A 20,372-nucleotide genomic window follows, 5' to 3' on the forward strand; every position below is an offset into this window, starting at 1 on the left:
TTCTTACCTACTTCCTCAAATACCAAATTACATCAAAAGTCGATACATTAGCTAAACACTAATGAAACTGTTATGTGACTACTTTGCTTTCATCAAATTTCGTTCCACCTAACATCTACTAATCTGCCTGCCATTTTATTAAATCAAAACAAAAATATTTGTTGATGAGCTTGCTTTTCCAAAACATTTTGTCAAAGCCTCGCTCATTCCATTACTGAGGAAGAGACTTGGTCCATTATTTTATTTAAAAATTGGCCCAAATGCGCTGCTGCCTGGTGTGTTGTATTGCACAGATATGTCTAGTATTTGCATTTACAGGAAATCCTCGATTGATGGAATGGTACATTGTTTACAAAGAGGAAGTGCCATTTTTTTACTTAATTTTGTGAAAGCATTTTATTTGGGCAGGCATTAATGTTACAAAGAAGCACGTCCCCAAAAGCCCTGCTTTACAGTGTTCATACAGTAAAGCACTCTTCATGATTCAGACCCTTATAGATCGTAACATTTTAAATGGAACTGTGATGAAATCTATCTTCATAGTCTGCCTCTCTTGTGTTTTTGATCTGGATGTAAATGTTTTTCATACTGCTGTGGCTGAAGAACTTGGATTGGACCCAACCAACATATGCTTTATGTGAAGATGTGCAGTGTGTCTGCACAGCCCCCCTACATGCGTGCAGTTGCGGCTGGTACTGAACAAGTGTGGCAGGGGGGAGAAAAAACAAATTTCACTTACTTGCAAGGCCGCCGACTCTCCTTCATCATTGTCTCTTGTCTGGTCCGACCAGAACAGGACGCACACAGGCTCCCCTAAGCCAATGACAACGCTGCTGTGATTGGTCTGAGCACTGTGGTTTGGTGCTCAAACAGGCAGTGGGAGACTGTGCATGCTCCCCACCAGGCTGTGCAGTACAGCCTGGTTGGGAACATTCTAAGTGCACATGACTGTTTGGCCGTCCCAAAAGGGCTGGCCAAACAGTCATGAGCACTTAAGCCCCCTGCTGGTTGCATGAGAGTCAAGCTCCACCTGCCCCATAACTTGCGTCAGTGTGTATAAATAAAACGATAACAACATTGTGTTGTTTCATTTTATTTTTCCTTTTTTGCACTGCCTAAAGCAGTGGGGTGACGCTCCTCCACCTTAGCGGAGGAGCCGCCACTGCGTACATGTATGAAAAGTGGAAGTGAATGAGAGACAGGCCCAACTGTAGTTTAAATTCTATGGGGCCTATTTACAAACTATATTTTCAAGTATGTTTTGTAGTACTACAACAACACTACAATTGCACTTTAAAATGCTATTCAAAAACATATGTGTGCAGGTTACGCCTCACCTATCTTTTTCTCTGCACAGATCTCTGCTCTGACTGTGGAGTCCCCATAGCTGTTGGGATCCTTTTTAGTAATAAATGTGTAGGGACATAGTGGAGTGGGTGGAGAATGGGGAATACACCTGACTAATGGGGAGGATATTAGAGAGGAGTAGAGAGGGGTTTAACGATGATTAGGGTGTGGTAGAGTACATGCACCCCCCAACAAAAGAGTAAGTCCCTTACCAGTCACCAACTTCACTTCGAAAGTTAATATAGCCAAAAAGACACCCCAAACAGTAGTAAGTTAATTCAGAGCCAAAGTATGTCCAGAAGCACACATGACCAACCACTGGTATTGCAATGCCCTCCTACAGAACATGATGTAAAAAGGGGCCTCAAAAGCTAACTCAGTGGAAAATAAAGTTCAATTAGATTGCTTAAAATAGTTAGAAATGTAAATAAATATAATGTAATGTTAAAACATTATAATAAAACATATTTATTATTTCATTATAAAATATTAAATTTAAATTTTTCAAATTGTTTTAACAATAGGTATTAAAATATAATGCAAATACATTTAATTATTCTATGCATCACTTTACTTAATTCTATATATCACTTGTAAGAATTATTAGTGTGTACTTTAGTTGGGCATTTATTAATTTAAACTTCAGCAAAATAATATTTAATTTAATATTAGAAAATTAACTAAAGACAATTCAAAATTAGGTTAAAAGTGTGGAAGCTTCTTTCTTTTGTTTTAAATGTAAAATAAATGCATACAAATATTTGATAACATTTAAGATTAAAAATATTTTTTTATATTTTGTTTTTCAAATAAACCTTTTTAGTGTTTCTATATGTGACGAGGGTGTGGGTGACTTCATACCCTAGCCCTTCCCCTCTGCCCACACATCACAAGATGTGTTTCTCCTTTCTTGACTGGCTTCCTAAGTCGTATGTCCCTTTAATATTCCTGAAAAACTCAAGTTAGGTGTAAGTCGTGACCCCTGGGAGGCAGTTACGGAAACTTTTTCTTTCGGACTAGGGAATGTGATGACAGAGATGACTGTGGAAGGAAGATACTGCAGTGATGACAAAACAGTCCCATGATAAAAGGAAATAAACCTGGTATCGGAGACAAGTGATGGAGGCTCCATAGGGATGCAAGACGACTTCAGTGAACCCCCGCCGAGAAGAGAGTTGTAGTCGAAGACAGGTGGGCGCCAGGATACCATTGCAACTGTGAGCAGCCTGCCACATTCCTGAAGGAACGTATCTAGCCAAGGTAAATGGGAATATACTGGGAAGAGGCAGCATTTGGGAAATGGCGGAGGGCAAAGGGCCAGTGCCAGTTACCACTTTGTTGGACTCAGGGTCTAGACAGTCAGTGATTAAAAGTAAATTGGTATATCCCTCCCAAATAATCCCAAACAGAAGGGTAGGGAAATGGTGTGTCCACGGGGACACCAACGTTTATCCAGTAGCACAATTAACCCTTACTAGTGACTCAGGGTTGAAAAGTACAGTTGAAATTGTAGTTCTCCCTTGTCTACCGAAGCAAATCATTCTTGGCACAGATAATCCTTCCTTTCTCTGTTTGCTTTTAGGAAGCCTGACTAAAGCAAACTAAACCCAAACTCAGCAAAACCAGAAAGACCCACCTGTTCATAATACCCTTCTTACCCCCATTATACAAATGGTTTAGAGTTGCCCAATTGAACAATAGCACCCTCATGAATGCATGGGAAAGGCGGCAGAAATAATCAGGATTCTCCTAATCCTATCTACCCCCTCTTTATTATACAGAAATTCTTACTCTATAGCCATGGCGAAGCTGGTGACCCTCCTCCCGCAATTTTCAGTTCCTCTTCAGTTTCGAGATCAAGTATTGTTTTTTGTGTTCTCACATCTCTTAGCTGGACATTCAGGGGTAGAAAAACCTAGTCAAGCTATTTTACAGAACTTTCTCCTGGCCCAGAATATATGCACAAATAAAGCAGTACTGCCAAGAGTGTGCCACATGTCATGTAAAAACCTCATTCCAAACCTTCCAAAGTACCTTTGCGGCCCTTATCTATTATAGGTAAGCCCTTTGAATAACTAGGAATGGATTTAATAGGGCCTTTACCTCACTCCACCAAAGGTTTCGAATATGTGTTAGCCATCGTTAACTATGCTACACCTCGTCCTGAAGCCATCCCCTTAAGGTTTATCTATTCCAAAGTCATCGCCCAACACCTTCTAGAGGTGTTTGCACAAATGGGATTTCCCGGTGAGATCCTTATCGATCAGGACACACCCTTTGTCTCCATAGTGAATAAACAAATCTGCAAGCATCTAGACATTAAACATCTGACCACTTCTGTAAATCATCCCCAGACAGATGGTCTCGTTGAGAGATATAATGCCAGTCTCATGCTGATCTAAAAGAAAATGTTGGTTGGGGATGGGAATTTATGGGATCAGTTGCTACCATTTGCCCTTTTTGTGTTACGGAGTCAAGTTCAAAGTAGCTTAGGTGTTTCCTCTTTTGAACTACTTTTTGGGCGATGACCACATACACTCTTGGAGATTGCTAAAGAGGCTTGGGAAAGGGATGCAGAAAATAAGGCCAGCTGCCTTCTAGACTATACCAATCAACTCAACTCTAGGACGAGGGTGTGGGTGATTCGATACCCTAGCCCTCCCCCTCTGCTTACACATCACAAGATACGTTTCTCCTTTCTTCACTGGCTCCCTAAGACGTCTGTCCCTTTAATATTCCTGCAACACTCAAGGAAGACGTAAGTCTGGACCCCTGGGAGGCGGTGACGGAAACTTTTTCTCCCGGACTAGTGAATGTGATGAGAGAGACGACTGTGGAGGAAGATACCACTGTGATGACAAAACAGCCCCACCACAAGAGGAAGTGAATCTGGAATCAGAGATGAGTGACAGAGACTTCAGAGGGATACAAGATGCTCGTATGCAGCGAACCCCCGCTGAGTAGAGAGTCAGAGATGAAGACAGGAGGAAGCCAGTACACCATTGCTACTGTGAGCAGCCCCGCCACGTTCCTGCGAGAACGTGGCTAGCCCAGGTACGTGGACGTATACTGGGAAGAGGCTGTATTTGAGAAATGGTGGAGGGCAGGGGTGCGAGGGTTGGGGATATAGAGGGATCATCTGAGTATAAACCATTTGGGACTTGCATTTGAAAGCCATATGATCTCACTGAATGACCAAGATCATACCAGTGATTATATTTATATGGTTTCCATTTGAAATTAATTTCCCCGCTTACCCGCTTAAATCATTTAATATTATCAGTTTGTATTAACCTAGTGACGCATAACTAGGTTAGGTAAACAACATCAGAAAAAAAAACCTTGGTATGGGGACAGGAGCACTAATATGAGGTGTTATTCTTCCTCATGTACCCATTCCCTTATGTTAAGACATAAATAAGAAACACTTACCTGTGGCTTTTCTTCTTCCATCCGAGGGACATCTTGTATCCATGGTGATCCTAATGTCCTGGCCCTGAAATGAAGAAGGAGAAGAAGGACTATTGCAATGTTTCATTTCATTCCAAAGCTTCCAAAGTACCTTTGCGGCCCTTACCTATTATAGGTAAGCCCTTTGATTAACTAGGAATGGATTTAATAGGGCCTTTACCTCACTCCTCCAAAGGTTTCAAATATGTGTTAGCCATCGTTGACTATGCTACACCCTGTCCTGAAGCCATCCCCTTAAGGTTTATCTAGTCCAAAGTCATCGCCCAACACCTTCTAGAGGTGTTTGCACAAATGGGATTTCCCGGTGAGATCCTTATCGATCAGGACACACCCTTTGTCTACAAAATGAATAACAAATCTGCAAGCATCTGGACATTAAACATCTGGCCACTTCTGTATATCATCCACAGACAGATGGTCTTGTTGAGAGATATAATGCCAGTCTCATGCTGATCTAAAAGAAAATGTTGGTTGGGGATGGGAATTTATGGGATCAATTGCTACCATTTGCCCTATTGTGTTACGGAGTCAAGTTCAAAGTAGCTTAGGTGTTTCCTCTTTTACACTCTTGGAGATCGCTAAAGAGGCTTGGGAAAGGGATTCCGAAAATAGGGCCAGCTGCCTTCTGGACTATACCAATCAACTTAAGTCTAGGATGAGGGTGTGGGTGATTCGATACCCTAGCCCTCCCCCTCTGCTCACACATCACAAGATGCATTTCTCCTTTCTTCACTGGCTCCCTAAGACGTCTGTCCCTTTAATATTCCTGCAACACTCAAGGAAGACGTAAGTCTGGACCCCTGGGAGGCCGTGACGGAAACGTTTTCTTCCGGAATAGCGGATGTGACTAGAGAGATGACTGTGGAGGAAGATACCACCATGATGACAAAACAGTCCCACGACAAGAGGAAGTGAACCTGGTATCAGAGATGAGTGACAGAGGCTTCAGAGGGATACAAGACGCTTGTATGCAGCGAACCCCCGCTGAGTAGAGAGTCAGAGATGAAGACAGGAGGAAGCCAGCACACCATTGCTACTGTGAGCAGCCCCGCCACGTTCCTGCGAGAACGTGGCTAGCCCAGGTACGTGGGCGTATACTGGGAAGAAGCTGTATTTGAGAAATAGTGGATTGCAGGGGTGCGAGGGTTGGGGATATAGAGAGATCATCTGAGTATAAACCTTTTGGGGCTTGCATTTGAAAACCATTTGATCTCACTCAATGACCAAGATCATACCAGTGATTATATTTATATGGTTTCCATTTGAAATTAATTTCCCCGCTTACCCGCTTAAATCATTTAATATTATCAGTTTGTATTAACCTAGTGACGCAGAACTAGGTTAGGTAAACAACAACAGAAGAAAAATAACCTTGGTATGGGGACAGCAGCACTAAATATGAGGTGTTATTCTTCCTCATGTACCCATTCCCTTATATTAAGACATAAATAAGAAACACTTACCTGTGGCTTTTCCTCTTCTATCTGAGGGGCATCTTTTATCCATGGTGAGCCTAATGTCCTGGCCCTGAAACGAAGAAGGAGACGAAGGACTATTGCATTGTTTCATTTCATGGATGAAGCTAAATAAAATCACAATAATTTGAAGAATATAATTTCTAGTCTGGACCTTTGAGTAAACCTATGGTCACATACCTTAACATCACCCGTAACTGTGACACTATAATTTGCCATTGAGAGGCTCCTCAGTTGGGTCATGAGTTGCTTGTGTTTCCTACTTGAGGAGCCTCATCTGTAAATTCTGGATTAACTTTTCCCATGAGAATCAGGGTCAGTACTTATTTACATCAGACAGGCCTTTGTCTAGAATGGCATAGTGGGCGAAAAATTACTGGTTGTAATGCTACCTCAAGTGATTGCCAGGATCCAAGCTATACTTCTATGATGATGCGTAACAAGGCTGGAACCAGTCAGGGATTTCTTATGTTCCCTTCAGGAGTGAGCCTTGTTTGTCAGTTTAGAATGGACTACTCCAATGAGCAGGGATTGTACTGATTTGCATTATGTGCACCTATGTCTAGAGTGGCCTAGTAGGTAAAAACCAAGCACTTGGAGTGCTACCCTGAGTGGTTGCCAGAGGTTAGACTTTGTGCGAGCATTCCGCCCCTCACCTTTTGCGTGATTGATGTTACACCCTAAGTGGCCAAAGGTATTTCCATACATCAGTCCTTTGTTTACTGTGCTATAGGATCCAGGCTATACATCACTGACAAGGGCTAACGAGGACCAAAACCGGTCTGGGGTTGCATGTGTTCCCTTCTGGAGGTGACCTCGTCTGGCAGTTTCGGATGGCCTGTTTCCTAAAGGACCATGGTAAGTACTGATTTGATTCCTCCAATCACCATCTGTGTGATTGTTATTAGATTACAGATGCCATGTAGAATGATACATTTTATGAGTTATGAATTCTTCATACACTAACTTCACTGTTTATGGCATTATTTTGTTTATAAGGTTAACACCACGTGTTCAATTAGTTCTAGACATCAGAGCAATGTAAATAGCAAGTACATTTTCAAAACTAAAGCCTTTGTAATTTCTTGAAGTTAATAAGACTTTTTTTCTTTAATATCCTAGGGCAGTGTGTTTCAGATCCTAGGTTCTAGAGCTGTAAATCACCTATTTCCTTCCCAATGAAGATGTGTCTAGGTAATATTGAGGAGACCACAATTGCCAGATCCGAGATTATGAGTTGACAAATTACCACCATGTTTGGTCCTGATTGCATATAGCAGCCATACCCTGAGTGACTTAAATATTCAGAGCCGTATTGGACCAAGTGCCCCGGGGGCACAATTGTCTTTTGTGGCTGCTTCTTGCTTCCACATTGGCACTTTAATATTATAGAAGGAGCTGCAGATGTTTGTGAGGCCCCTTTTCTAATATGGATTATACTGGGACAATCAGAATGAGGTGGTCCCTCATGTGTGTGGGGTGTGGACCTATGCAAATGAGGGGACAGTTTGCCTTTTCATCAATGCCGTATTACAGCTGTGAGCACAGATGCCCAGAAGCTGTTAGGATGCACTCTGATTGCACATTACAATGGTAGATTACATGCAGTGCCCTGCCAAAGGGCTCCCTGGAAAGGGGCCCAAGTGTCAATGGAACACCCACCAGGCACAACTCTGGAGGTGGTACAGTAACTCAGTCTACCCACCTGCAGGGGAATGCCTTTCTTTCACTTCAGACAGAGGCAGCTCCTCCTCTTAGTGAAAGACAGGGCCTTGGCGTCAAACTGTGGACCTATTTTTCAATAATTTTCTCTCCCCCCACACATGGATGAACTGTCAGAGTTTGCGCCTTCTGTAGTATAATGTGAAGCATGGTCCAGGCCTGTGCCTGGCACACTTAGGTAATAGTGCTCCACAGCACAAACAGGAATAGTACAGCTGATAGGTAGTTCATGACCAGATATGCTAGCTTGAAAGCAATCCTGTAGCATGGTGATTTTTTTTATTTCACCAACATTCCAACCACTGCTTAAATTAGAGACAACAAAGTGTTCAGTAGTTTAAGATAAGAAGTGGGAACAGTTACTGGGATAAGACTGAACTGATGGGCACCTTTCCTTTAAAGGCTTGAAACATCATCTTAGGCTCTGGTGGATTTATCATCTGAGGCTTAGTCTGCCCACGGGCCACAGCCAGCCAGCACTAGGCATTGGGTGTAATTTAAAAAACCTTTTTTGTGCTATGTGTTTTTTAAAAACATCTATTTATTTATGGATGACCATAGATTAATTGCAAAATGTGATTTTTGTTGTATTTATCATTTTTCTGCAAAGCTGTTAAAGTGTATTTTGATGAATTGGGATGTTTGTGTTTGGGAAATTTTTAAAGTTGGCTTAATTATTCTTTTTGGCATTGCAGAATTAATGGTAGCAATATTTTCTTTGTTTACCATGCCTCCTTTTTTGCTGGCCAAGTGGTGATTTTTGTGTGGCCAGTGTATGTATGTGTGTGTTTTCCATAGTTACCATGTGTCTTTGTTCTAGACCTACTTTGTTCTCTATGACATGTGGCATGGTGGCCATTTTGTGTAGCCAGTGTGCTTTTTGCCATATGCTTCTATGATTTCTTTGTTGTCCATGCCTTTTTGCTTGTTGTGGACATGTGGCCGGTGGACATATAACATAGTCAGTGTGCTTTCACCACAGACCTCCTTCATGTGTTCTTTGTGGTCCATGCCTTCACCCTTGGTGTCCAAGTGGCAGGATGGCCATTTTGTGCAGCCAGTGTGCTTTGCTTTTTCCATAGGCATGCATGTGGTTGTTGTTGTCCATGCCTTCCCTCTTAGTAGCCATGTTGCTGGGCAACCATTTTATATAGCCAGTGTGTTTGTGCAATAGGCCGCCATGTGTTCTTTGTTGTTAATGCCTTCTTGTTTGTTGTTCTGAACATGTGGCCAGCCGCCATTCTCCATAGCTAGTGTCTCTAATCCTTTTCTTTCACATTTCAAAGCCATTTTATAGGCCCATTGATAGAAGATTAAGTTTTTGTTCATTTTTTTATTGTTTCCTTGACATGAGTTTAATGTGTTTGAGGATGATTGTAGTACAGAGCTTTTATGCAGTGCAATCATTGTCCTCTGCACATCCTTCCCTCCCATAAGATTTCACATAGTCTAGAGACACATCAGCATTTTTTTCAATGGCCTTTTCCTGATCCCCCTACCTGCCATTGGTGTATCATGGGCCATATGAGCATAAAGCAATAATATTGTAAGAATTATTACATTGTGTCTTAAAGGCCATCGACACACACCATCAGAACAGGAATTATTCAATTTCCCCCTATACTTTCAGTCTACTGCATATGTCACATAGGCTATAAGCATACCATATGCCACCAATATCTTTTTTAAGGATTATTACATTTTCCTCTGCACACCCTGCCTGCCACAAGTATCTCATAGGCCTTAGAGGCACATAAAGTGACCTTTTCAATGTGTATGTTATTGAAATGTTATGTCTATGCATGGTTTGGAATGGATACACTAATGTTAATTATTTGTGATGACCTCATTAAATTATATTGTCTGTAGATTCAAATAACATATTTGCATATTTGTTGTTGTTTGTTTGCTTTTAGGTACACAGTGGACATCATATACAGTACTGCCAGACAGAAGCACGGTAGTGATCCCACCTTAGTCCAACTCTGCTTCCACTTGTGCTGCTAAGTGACAAATGCCAGAGCTAAGAACTTAAAAATGACCCCAAAGAAAGGTGTTCCTGCCAAGAAAGGGGGTAGTGAGTCGGAGATGAATTATTGCTTCCACTGGTGTGCCGCCCTCCAACCTTTTCAGAAAATAATGTGCACCCTCCCCTGGGCAGCAAAAGGCTGGGTGGGAGCAGCACTCCTGCATCAACAGTACCACCCAACCTAAGCCCAAGCGCATGTCTCTCAGTGATGCAGCCACTGCTTCATGTAGATGAGCAGTGAGTCTGAACTGTATTTTTCTCAGCCGTTAAGTACCCAATCATCGCAGAAAAGTGGACGGCCGGAGTCACCTCCACTAACATTTCTTCCTAAAGTAAAAGCAGTACAGGAGGTTAAGCTTCCTGCTGAGCAAGATGTTACCCTTTAACCTCTGGTTTGAAAAGGTCAAGGAAGAAAAAGAATGGGTACTCCACAATCTTCTCCAAGTCCCCCTTCTATTGCGCTGGACCTCGATTGGACCTTGGCTGAGTCTGAGACTGGCCACAAGAGACAAGGGAAAGTACAATTTCCTGGATTATGGAAAGTGGCAGTAATGGCAAGCCAGCTATTGTCAGTATGGAGGGCTGCTTAGAGGATGCCGAGAGGTCCCCCCTCTTATTCCTTCTGTTCAGAGGAATGTTGTTGAACCTGGCCCTCTCTGTTGCCCATATTTTTCAACTTTGACCCAGTCTTGCATGACTATATGTCCGCGATTGGCACTTTGATCTTTTAGGTGCTCATTTTTACAAAAATAAATGTCATTCATACCTCTGGTTCTACTCATTGGAGCACTGTCATTTTGTTGTGATATAATTTATGACATTTGCTCTATGTTTCTAACTTGGTTTGGTATTCTTCTTGTGATGTATTTTCACTTTATTACTGCATGTGTGCTGCCTAAATACTTTAACACATTTTCTCTAAGTCAAGCCTGACTATTTTTTGTGCCAAGCTACCCAGGGTTAAGCACATGTTAATTTAGTTACTTTTTGTGGTTCACCCTGCAAGGTATTGTGGCTGTTGCTTGACCAGGGCTCACACCCCAGTCAATCAACAACCCAATTTCTAACAGATGTGGTTCCACCAAAATCGTCAGCTTCCATATTTGTAAAATCCCTGCCTAGACCTGCATCCACCACTACAGAGAGGCACACCCTCCTACCTCCATTTGTCAGGCATTAGAAACGTCACACAAAAAAGTAAGCAAGTAAGAGGAAACATTGCAATATGTTCCATTTGTCAACCAAATGTTCGCCAAGGTAAACCAAGATTATACTACAGTACTGGAGGCCAAACGTCTCATCTGAAAAAATATCACACAATCCAGTGGGAAGAGCACCACCTTAAAAAGATAGCTGGTGGTGGTGGTGATGAGAGAGAAGAAGCAGCTCACTTCACTGTGATAGATAAAGAAGGTGGGCTTGAGGAAGAAAAGGATGATGGCATTACACAAACCAGCCTGCTGCCCTGTAATGTGCCATCATCATCCGCATCTCTGATGCTTAGCCTTGTGGACAATCCTGAGCAGACCACTTCAATTGATGGCGATTGATGACCACGTTTGTGTTTTGAGTGCATCTGCCAGCACACTGCTTTTTCGAATCAGTTGTGAGGGCTGTGCAAAATGCCTTTCCGGCATCCCGCTCTGCCCAGGATCAATGTTGGGCTTGTTCTTCTATGAAGACGAAGATGCCATTGACTGTCCTAATTCTTGGGCTGCCAAGTGTTAGAGGTACTTATTTCCAGTATTTCTGGTCTTCCACTGGCCTTGAAGAAGCCCATATTATAAAGGGCTGAAACACATCAACACTTCATGCTGGAGAAGTCTTCTAAAAATTTAAATTTTGTGAAGTAACTTTTGGGGCACATACAAAAGGAACAGGGGACGAGCTTGCAATCCCTGTGTGGAATTTTCTAAGGATTATCTCCTGATGTGGACTGTCGATTCAACTAAGGAGACAGCCATACGTCCCCTAAATAGCTGGAAGACTGAAGACGAGTGTCTAATCAGCTTGTTTTTCAAAAAAATGTATTGTTATGTATTTACACATGTGTGTATGGAAGCAGTTATAGCGAAATTGTAATTCCCTTGTTTTGTTTTTTGCTATAATTCTGTCACAGTTTTCTTATAACGTATTTGTATTGCTGCCTGGCCTGTGATTTGTCTACGTATTCTTTAGGTATACATACAGAGAGCGAGGACTATTGAGCTCATACATAAGCAGACACATAAATTAACTTCAGTGCTGAATAAATAAGCATACTGACGATTCATTTAAGTATTCACTGTGTTGAGATTGTTCTGGATAATCGGTCCCCACAACATACCAGTGTTTTCTGTTCCTTATTTGTCTATGCTCAAGTATAGTAGGTTTAATTAGGCTAACCCCTATAGTTTGATATCAGTATCACCCACATCAGCAAACCTCCAAATGACACAACACTCAGATGCAGACACTACTGCATAGAGTGATTCTGATCAGATGCACATCGAGTGTACCATCTCCAGGTTTTCTCCAATAGTCACCTGTGTCAGTGGTGCCAAAAGCACAAAAGTCCAAGCTGCTATTATGGGCATGTTAAGGCAGTAGCGGCTCTAAAAATGCAACTAACCAACGGCACATTTGTACAATGGGAAGCTGGATAAAATGGACCTCCTCTCTTTTTCCTTGTGGAAAGAGTGGGACTTTTAGAGTTTGTGGTGGCCATCTCTCCGAAATGGAAGGTGCACAGCTGGAAAAAATTTCCAGAGTTGCTGTTCCAGCACTCCATCATGATCTATTGCATTTGGTTGGCCAAGCTATTCAGTATAGTGATGTTCAGACTATCCACCTGAAAACAGATATTTGGACCAGTTGTTAAGCAACTGATTACATGTGCATAACTGCAAACTGTATTTCTTTTGTAGGAGTTAGGCAAAAGATATCTGCAGGTCTCAGCACTGATGGAAGTTTTAAGGGCAATCGGGGGGCATGCAACAGCAGTTATGTTTACCACGTAAAAATCATCTATAGCTGCAAATATCTTGGAAGAGTTTAACAGCAAGGTGTTTCAGTCGCTTTGACCCAGAGGTCTCAGAGGTGGATTTGTTGCCATGGACAATTGCAGGACTATAGTCAAGGCCATGGCTGATAGTCGATATTTTAGGGTCCTGTGTTGGGCGCATTGCATCACTTTCTAAAAAAAGAAGACATTCAGCAACATTCTGGTCACCTGCCGTAAAATCTAAACTCACTTCATGCATACTTTTAAGGCCAGGATGTAGATGAGCTTCATTCAGCATGCTAATAGTGTTCAGGTTAAAGCCCTGATACAGGAGCTGGCACCATATTGGAATTTGACTTACTACATGTTAAAATGTCTGTTTGAGCAGTACAGGGCATTCAGGCCATTCACCGACTATGTCCTTCAAAGAGGAGTGATGCAACTGGGAAATCCATGACAATGGAGGTGGACAAATGGGGGTTAGTCAAGTGCCTGACACAAATGCTACTTCCCTTTGAGGTTTTCACATGGAATGCCATCAAGGAGGACAGTACGATGGGCCAAGCAATCCTATTCATACATAAGCTACAGAACCAGTTAAAAAGGTGGTGCAAAGTTTTGCTGGGGTGAATGAAGAGGCATATGAGTTGGGTCAAAGCTTAATCCTTTGCTTGGCTGTTAATCCACGGCTGTAAAAGGAGATTGTATCTTCCAAAGAGTGTTTATGTGCTGCCATGCTTGTTCCAAGGGTAAAAAAACACTGGGCACTTATATTCCTTTTTCAAGAAGATGTTTCACTTTACAGGATGTGCATTGTCAATTTAGTGGATGGAAGTTAGACACTTTGGCAGAAGTTGTGGCAAGCAGCCTTCAACCTCCAGAGAGGGCAGTGCTGTTATCTCTCAGCCAACACAGGCGTTACGAGCAACACCAGCAACAGAAGAATCTGACCCAAACTCTACAATGGATTGGTTTTCATGTGGCAGGGCTTCAGTCACGTGCAGAGGTGAAGGCAATAGAGGTCAAACAAGTGCTAGCAGAAATTCAGAGGATGGTCCAAGATTATCTGGATGATCAAAGAGAGGTCTACCTGGACCAAAACCCATTTGTCTATTGATATGGAAAGATGCAACAATGACTAGAACTCAGCTGGATGGCCATAATGTACCTGGCTTGTTCAGTAGCCAGTGTGTCTTCTGAGCGTATCTTCAGAACAGATGGCACAGTTGTCAGAAGGACCAATATCTCATCATGGAGATCCTAGCCATGATTAAAGGAACAAACACTTCATACCAAAAGATTACACTGTTCCTGAAACAGCACAGAATGAAGATGAGGACAATTGGACAAACTAAAGTGTGTTAGCTGATGAATGTCTGGGAGAACCCTCTGAGTTTGAGGACAAAGTATATGTCAGTGACTAAGTTGCGCACACAACAGAACTTGCATACAGTCAAAATGCTTTGAAAAAAAATATAAAGACAATTATTTATATATTTGGTGGCTGGCTTATGTTGCCCAAGTATGGAGTGGACCAGTGCGCTAACAATAAGCCTCCATTCAATTCACACTTCCTGCACACAAAAAAATCTAATGTGTAACATGGCACCCTTGCATCATGGGTGCATTGGTACTAGGCAGCACAGGGAGAGAGCAGGAATGCAACATATCTTGGTAAATTAATATGTTTCATTCATGCCCTCTCCCTTTGGTGCAGTGTGGTGCAGCAAGCTGTCTTAGTTTCCTTCATTGCATGCAATTTTGATAAATCTGGGCCCCAAGGCATTCAGCAAAGTGTATGGATTAACACTAGAGTATTCCATGCATACACCTTTTAAAACAAAGGTAGTGGAAGCAAGCACTCTATGATGTAAAAAGTACATTTACTTATGTAAGTGGCACACACTAACATTAAAAATCCTCTTGAATGAGCATGGTAGCATGCCCATAAATAGAATGTCCATATTGAATCAGAAGGTACATCTATCTATCTATCTATCTATCTATCTATCTATCTATCTATCTATCTATCTATCTATCTATCTATCTATCTATCTATCTATCTATCTATCTATCTATCTATCTATCTATCTATCTATCTATCTATCTATCTATCTATCTATCTACCTATCTGTCTGTCTGTCTACCTAGCTATCTAGCTATCTAGCTATGTATATATACATAATATGTATATATATAGATAAAGATATCAATTTATGTCTATATCTATATATATATATATATATATATATATATATATATATATGTTCACTGAAAAAACCATAGGTTACAGGGACGTTATAGTTAGTTGGACATTTGACTCATATAAAACCAGAGAAATTCGCCTGTTATAGTTAGTTGAGCTAACTATAACTCGCGTGCTCGCAATGCACTGCTGATGACGTCACATATTACAACACTCATGACATGTCCAGTGACATCACTCATGACATCACTGATGACATCTCAAATGACATCACTGATGACATCATCCAGTGAATGTGTTTTTCTGTAAACTGTAAATATTTTTCTTATATATCTATGCCAAGGTCTATTGAAGAATGAGTCGATGTATAAGTGCCTGAATGGATTATTTAGTAGATGCATGACTGACTCTATAAGTCACTGATTGAGCGTATGTTACTGAATGCATGGATTAGTGACTAAACTGTGTGAATGTCTCTATTAGTCTCTCAGTTTGTGTGTAAACAGGTGCATGGGTTGGTGAGTAGCTACATCAGTGTCTTTATGGGTTATTTATTGTTTCTATGAGTATCTGTATGGGTTTCTGAGTGTCTATCTGAGTGGGTGGGGGTGTCTGACTCTGTGCATGTCTGAATAGCTGTTTCACTGGTTCTATACATTCAAAACTGCATCTCGGAAGGGCTGTATGGGTAGCTAACTGTGTGTACAGGTGTGTTGATTTGTGAATTGATATCTCAGTTGTATGTATGTGAGTAACTATATATGTTTTTAGACAGTATATGTGAGTGTAGGGGTGTATAATTGACTATATGTGAGAGAGATGATTGCAAGAGTGTCTACATACATGAATGTGTACTTGTATTAGTGATTGTATAATAGAGCAAGTATGTGATAGTATCTATAAAAATAAGGGAAGTGGTGTGTGTATAAATATGTCAGGTGCTATGGATATATCTGCATAGGTGAGTACATGGGTGTGTGATTGATTTTTGGCAGGACTGAGTAGATGTGTGAGTAACTCTATGGATCAGTAGCACTGTGTGAATTTCTGTATAGGTGTATGAGTGGATATTATACTGATGTAATGATGAGTGACAGCATGTATGAGTGACTGTATCAGTGTATATCTGGCTCACAATATATAGATCGGAATCAGTGGATGGGTATCTAGTATCTGGTATTGGTGTGTCTATGGTTTCGAAAATGGTAGTCTGTATTTTAGAGTGGGTGTATTAAAGGTTATATTAGAGTGTGAAGAGGTGTGTCAGACTAGCACGTGGATTATGTCATCAGTGATGTCATCAGTGATGTCATTTGAGATGTCATCAGTGATGTCCTGAGTGATGTCACTGACCATGTCATGAGTGATGTAATGTGTGACGTCATCAGCAGTGCATTGCGAGTGCGTGAGTTATAGTTAGCTCAAGTAACTATAACAGGCAAATTTCTCTGGTTTTATATGAGTCAAATGTCCCTGAAACCTATGTTTTTTCAGTGAATTTCTAAGGATTTTTAAATGCTAATTTCTAACTATAACGTCTGTAAATATCAAACTACTATTGTGCTATTTGTCATGACTACTGGTTTTTCTAACTTTTCAACTACATAAAATAAACTGCAAACTACTATGTAATGTAATATATATTTCACAAATTACAGTGAGTTTTTAAATAATACAAAATATTTTAACATTCAGAAAACAATTTTTCTCCCTTTTTTTGCTGTCATCAGCTGCTACTTAACTTCATTATGCACAGTGATATCAGAGTAGTTTCATCATAAACAACAGGGGAAAAAAAACAATCAAATAGATTGTTAAAAAAACCAAATCCCTAATGCTCACAAATATAATACAAAATCAACACAAATAACACGTCCAATACTATTTCCAGTCTTCAAATCTTACCTTAACTTTGTAGTTTCTGTGAACATTTTCTCAATGCACCAAATAATGTATCAAACATTTCGCATTGAAAGCATCCAGTATGAATTCCTTAAAGTATCTTTACACCTTCCCACAAAGCTGAATGGTGTATCTAAAATCTTTGTTTCAGAAATATCAAGTATGAGTTGGGTAATTCATAAGGCAGTCTTGGTTTCATTTCCAAGTGTGTATCGTTGCAGTGACTCCAACCATTATTACACTTTAAATAAACTGTATAATGTCCACTTGTGGTAGTACATCCAGCATGGAAAACAATAGCAACTGTTGCAAAAGTTCTTCCAGAAATAGATACTTGACTAGCAACAACATTTAAAATTTTAGTTTCCACTTTTCTTCCATTTGGTCTACAGCGTTGTAGCATTATAATCAAATCTTTTCCTTATCTTTGTAGGCATAATGTAGATAGCATTGTTGATTTACAACGAGAACAGATAATCTCGTGATCTGCTTCTTTTAGTAATTTGGAAAATGGTACAGATTTGCAATCAGGTATTGTCAAATATAGAAATCGTTCTCTGTCAACTATAGTGCTTGAAGTTAATGAATACTGTTCACATTTATGTTCCCATTTGTAACTGAGTCCAAATAAACTCTCAATCTAAATTCCTTCATCTTCTAGTACTCCAAGCATAACCATCAGAAATTCTTGTGCATCTTGTTGTATATTAGCACTGAACGTTAAAGATCCAGTACATGTATCCAACAGTTGGCGAATACCAGAAGCAGAATGGATCTTACTTCTATCAGTTCTCAATTCTTGAAATAAAGTATAAAGTGCCGAACATAATCTTTTTTCCTGACTTTCCATAATTTCACCATAAGCATCTTCAAGATAAAATATAACATTTAGAATAACATTACCATAGCAGTTGACACCAGAAGCATTTTCTAATTTGATTCCGACAACATCATCACTTGTTTGTATTTTCTGCTTCTTTACATCTTTTCTTTTCTCTTGATTTTGTTTCTGCTTTTCAACCATAGTTGATTCTTCACCATGTTTGCGTTTTGAACACACAACATGTTTCTCATAAATAGGATATTCACCTAAACTTGGAGCATAAAGCCTTCTCAAACGATTATATTCTTTTACACAATTAACATCAGCACTAACCTTGTTCTCATCAAAATCAATTAAATACAAACCAGATAACATTCTAACTTGAGATAATGCAACATATACCATTTCCTCTTTAAACACAGTTCTTCCTACATGTATCAAAGCATTATCTACACTTAAACCTTGAGATTTAGGAATAGTTATTGCATATGCTAAACAGAAGGGAAGCTGTTTTCTACGAACATACAAGTCTTTTACAAGCAAAAAACATACAGCACAAGCGCAATCTGTCTTACCTCTGTAATCTGATCAAATTTAACTTTCAAGAATTCAATTCCATTTCTATTTTGATATTTCACAATATCAACAACTTTCCCCATTGCTCCATTCACTAAACCTTCTTCTACATTCAGATTATGCCTCAAAATTACCCGACAGTTTAAACATACATCTAAATTTATTTCTAAGCCAGCAGTTTTTGATACAGACTTTTCCAAAGAATCCAATTTAGTCTGTAGTTTTTCTGAAAGAAGAATTGTTATTCCTTTTATCAATAGCTTCAATGTGAACTATTTCTTCATTTTCCAATTTCATAAGCTCTCTATTAAATGTATAACACTCTTCCACTGTAGGCATTAAGCAAACTATAGACTTTTTTTTCTTTCATTTTCTTGTACATTACTTCTGCTGGTGTGTTTTAATTTGTAAATAAGTTCTTTAGTAGACGACTTTAAAAAGCTTCTTTACCATGTTTGCATAGAACACCAATTCTTACATCTTTTAGAATATTTCCATAATCTTCATCTCTTGCTTGTCGCATATTCTGAGTTCTTTATATTCAAAATTTAACCACAGATTTACATTTCCAATACTTTCCAGAGATTTCTTTTTGTCTTCACGTAGAAGAGTTTTAAACATTGGTTCTCCTTTTACAGGTTTTAGTTGTAGCACATCTCCAAATACAATTAAACGTTTTCCTCCGAAGACAATGTCGTAATCTGTTTTTAATACCTGCTGCAATCTTAAGTGTACAAAAGCAAACATTAAATTTGAGACCATGCTCACCTCGTCAATAATGAATAGTTTAATTTTCTTCCGCACTCTTGACACTTCATGAGAAGCTTCTCCAGACAACTTCTGATATTGTAATTTACTATCATGCTCAACTGGTATCATCAGTAATCTATGCAAAGTAACTCCTTTAACATTATGTGCAGCTAATACAGATGGAGCTGTTACCACAGAACATAAATGTGAACCAGTATTTTTTTTAAGATAACTGGTCAAAACTTTAATTTAAAAACTTTTACCTGTCCCAGCTCGACCACTGATGTACATCAGAAGAGGTTTAAAAGATGAACACACATTTTCTTTTTTTTCATGCAACAAACCATGTTCTATCTGTTCTCTCACTTGTACATATATTTCTTTCTGTTCAACATTTAGTTGTTCTTCTAAGTTTTCCAATGTAATATTCTCCTCGTGTGCATGTTGCATTGCAATTTCGACTTCATGCATAGCAATCGCTGCTTCATTTTCCAGTATTGGCTGTCCAAGAGGATCTTGACTACATTGACAACTACTTTGACTATCTTGAGAGCTTTCATTAGCTATTTCAGCTGTAATAGTCTGTTCCTGTTCAACTTCAACATTTTTAAATATGTAGGGAAAATTGTACATGCAATGCTATCTTTACATGCATTAAAAGAATCTTCGCAGCAGTCAAAGTCACCAAGTAATTCAGCTTCGCTACGCCATGGTTTAAAGAGTTGGAGAAGTGCTAAATAGTAAAATTCTCGCTTATCTGGAGTTTCACAACTGAGTTTCTTGTGGTTTATAAGATTACCCTTTGCATGTTTTACTAAACAACAATGACATCCAACTACTGCATATTTTCCTTCTTTTAAATTCTGTTTAAACATTTCTTTCGAAGCTGTAATGTTGAAGTACTTCATGCAGACATAGCTGTTCCAGATGTCGACTCCTTTTCGGATAGTATGTGTCCAACATATTAGTTTTAAGAATGTCTGTATTGTCTGGTTCATTTGCTGCTAAGTATTCAATTTCTTCTAATGATTCCAACACTCTATTCCGTGAGCAGGCAAGACCTAAACTTACCCAAATGATTCCTCGAG

The sequence above is a fragment of the Triturus cristatus genome, chromosome 3_1, assembly GCF_964204655.1.
Source record: "Triturus cristatus chromosome 3_1, aTriCri1.1, whole genome shotgun sequence".
In the NCBI taxonomy this organism is placed as follows: domain Eukaryota; kingdom Metazoa; phylum Chordata; class Amphibia; order Caudata; family Salamandridae; genus Triturus; species Triturus cristatus.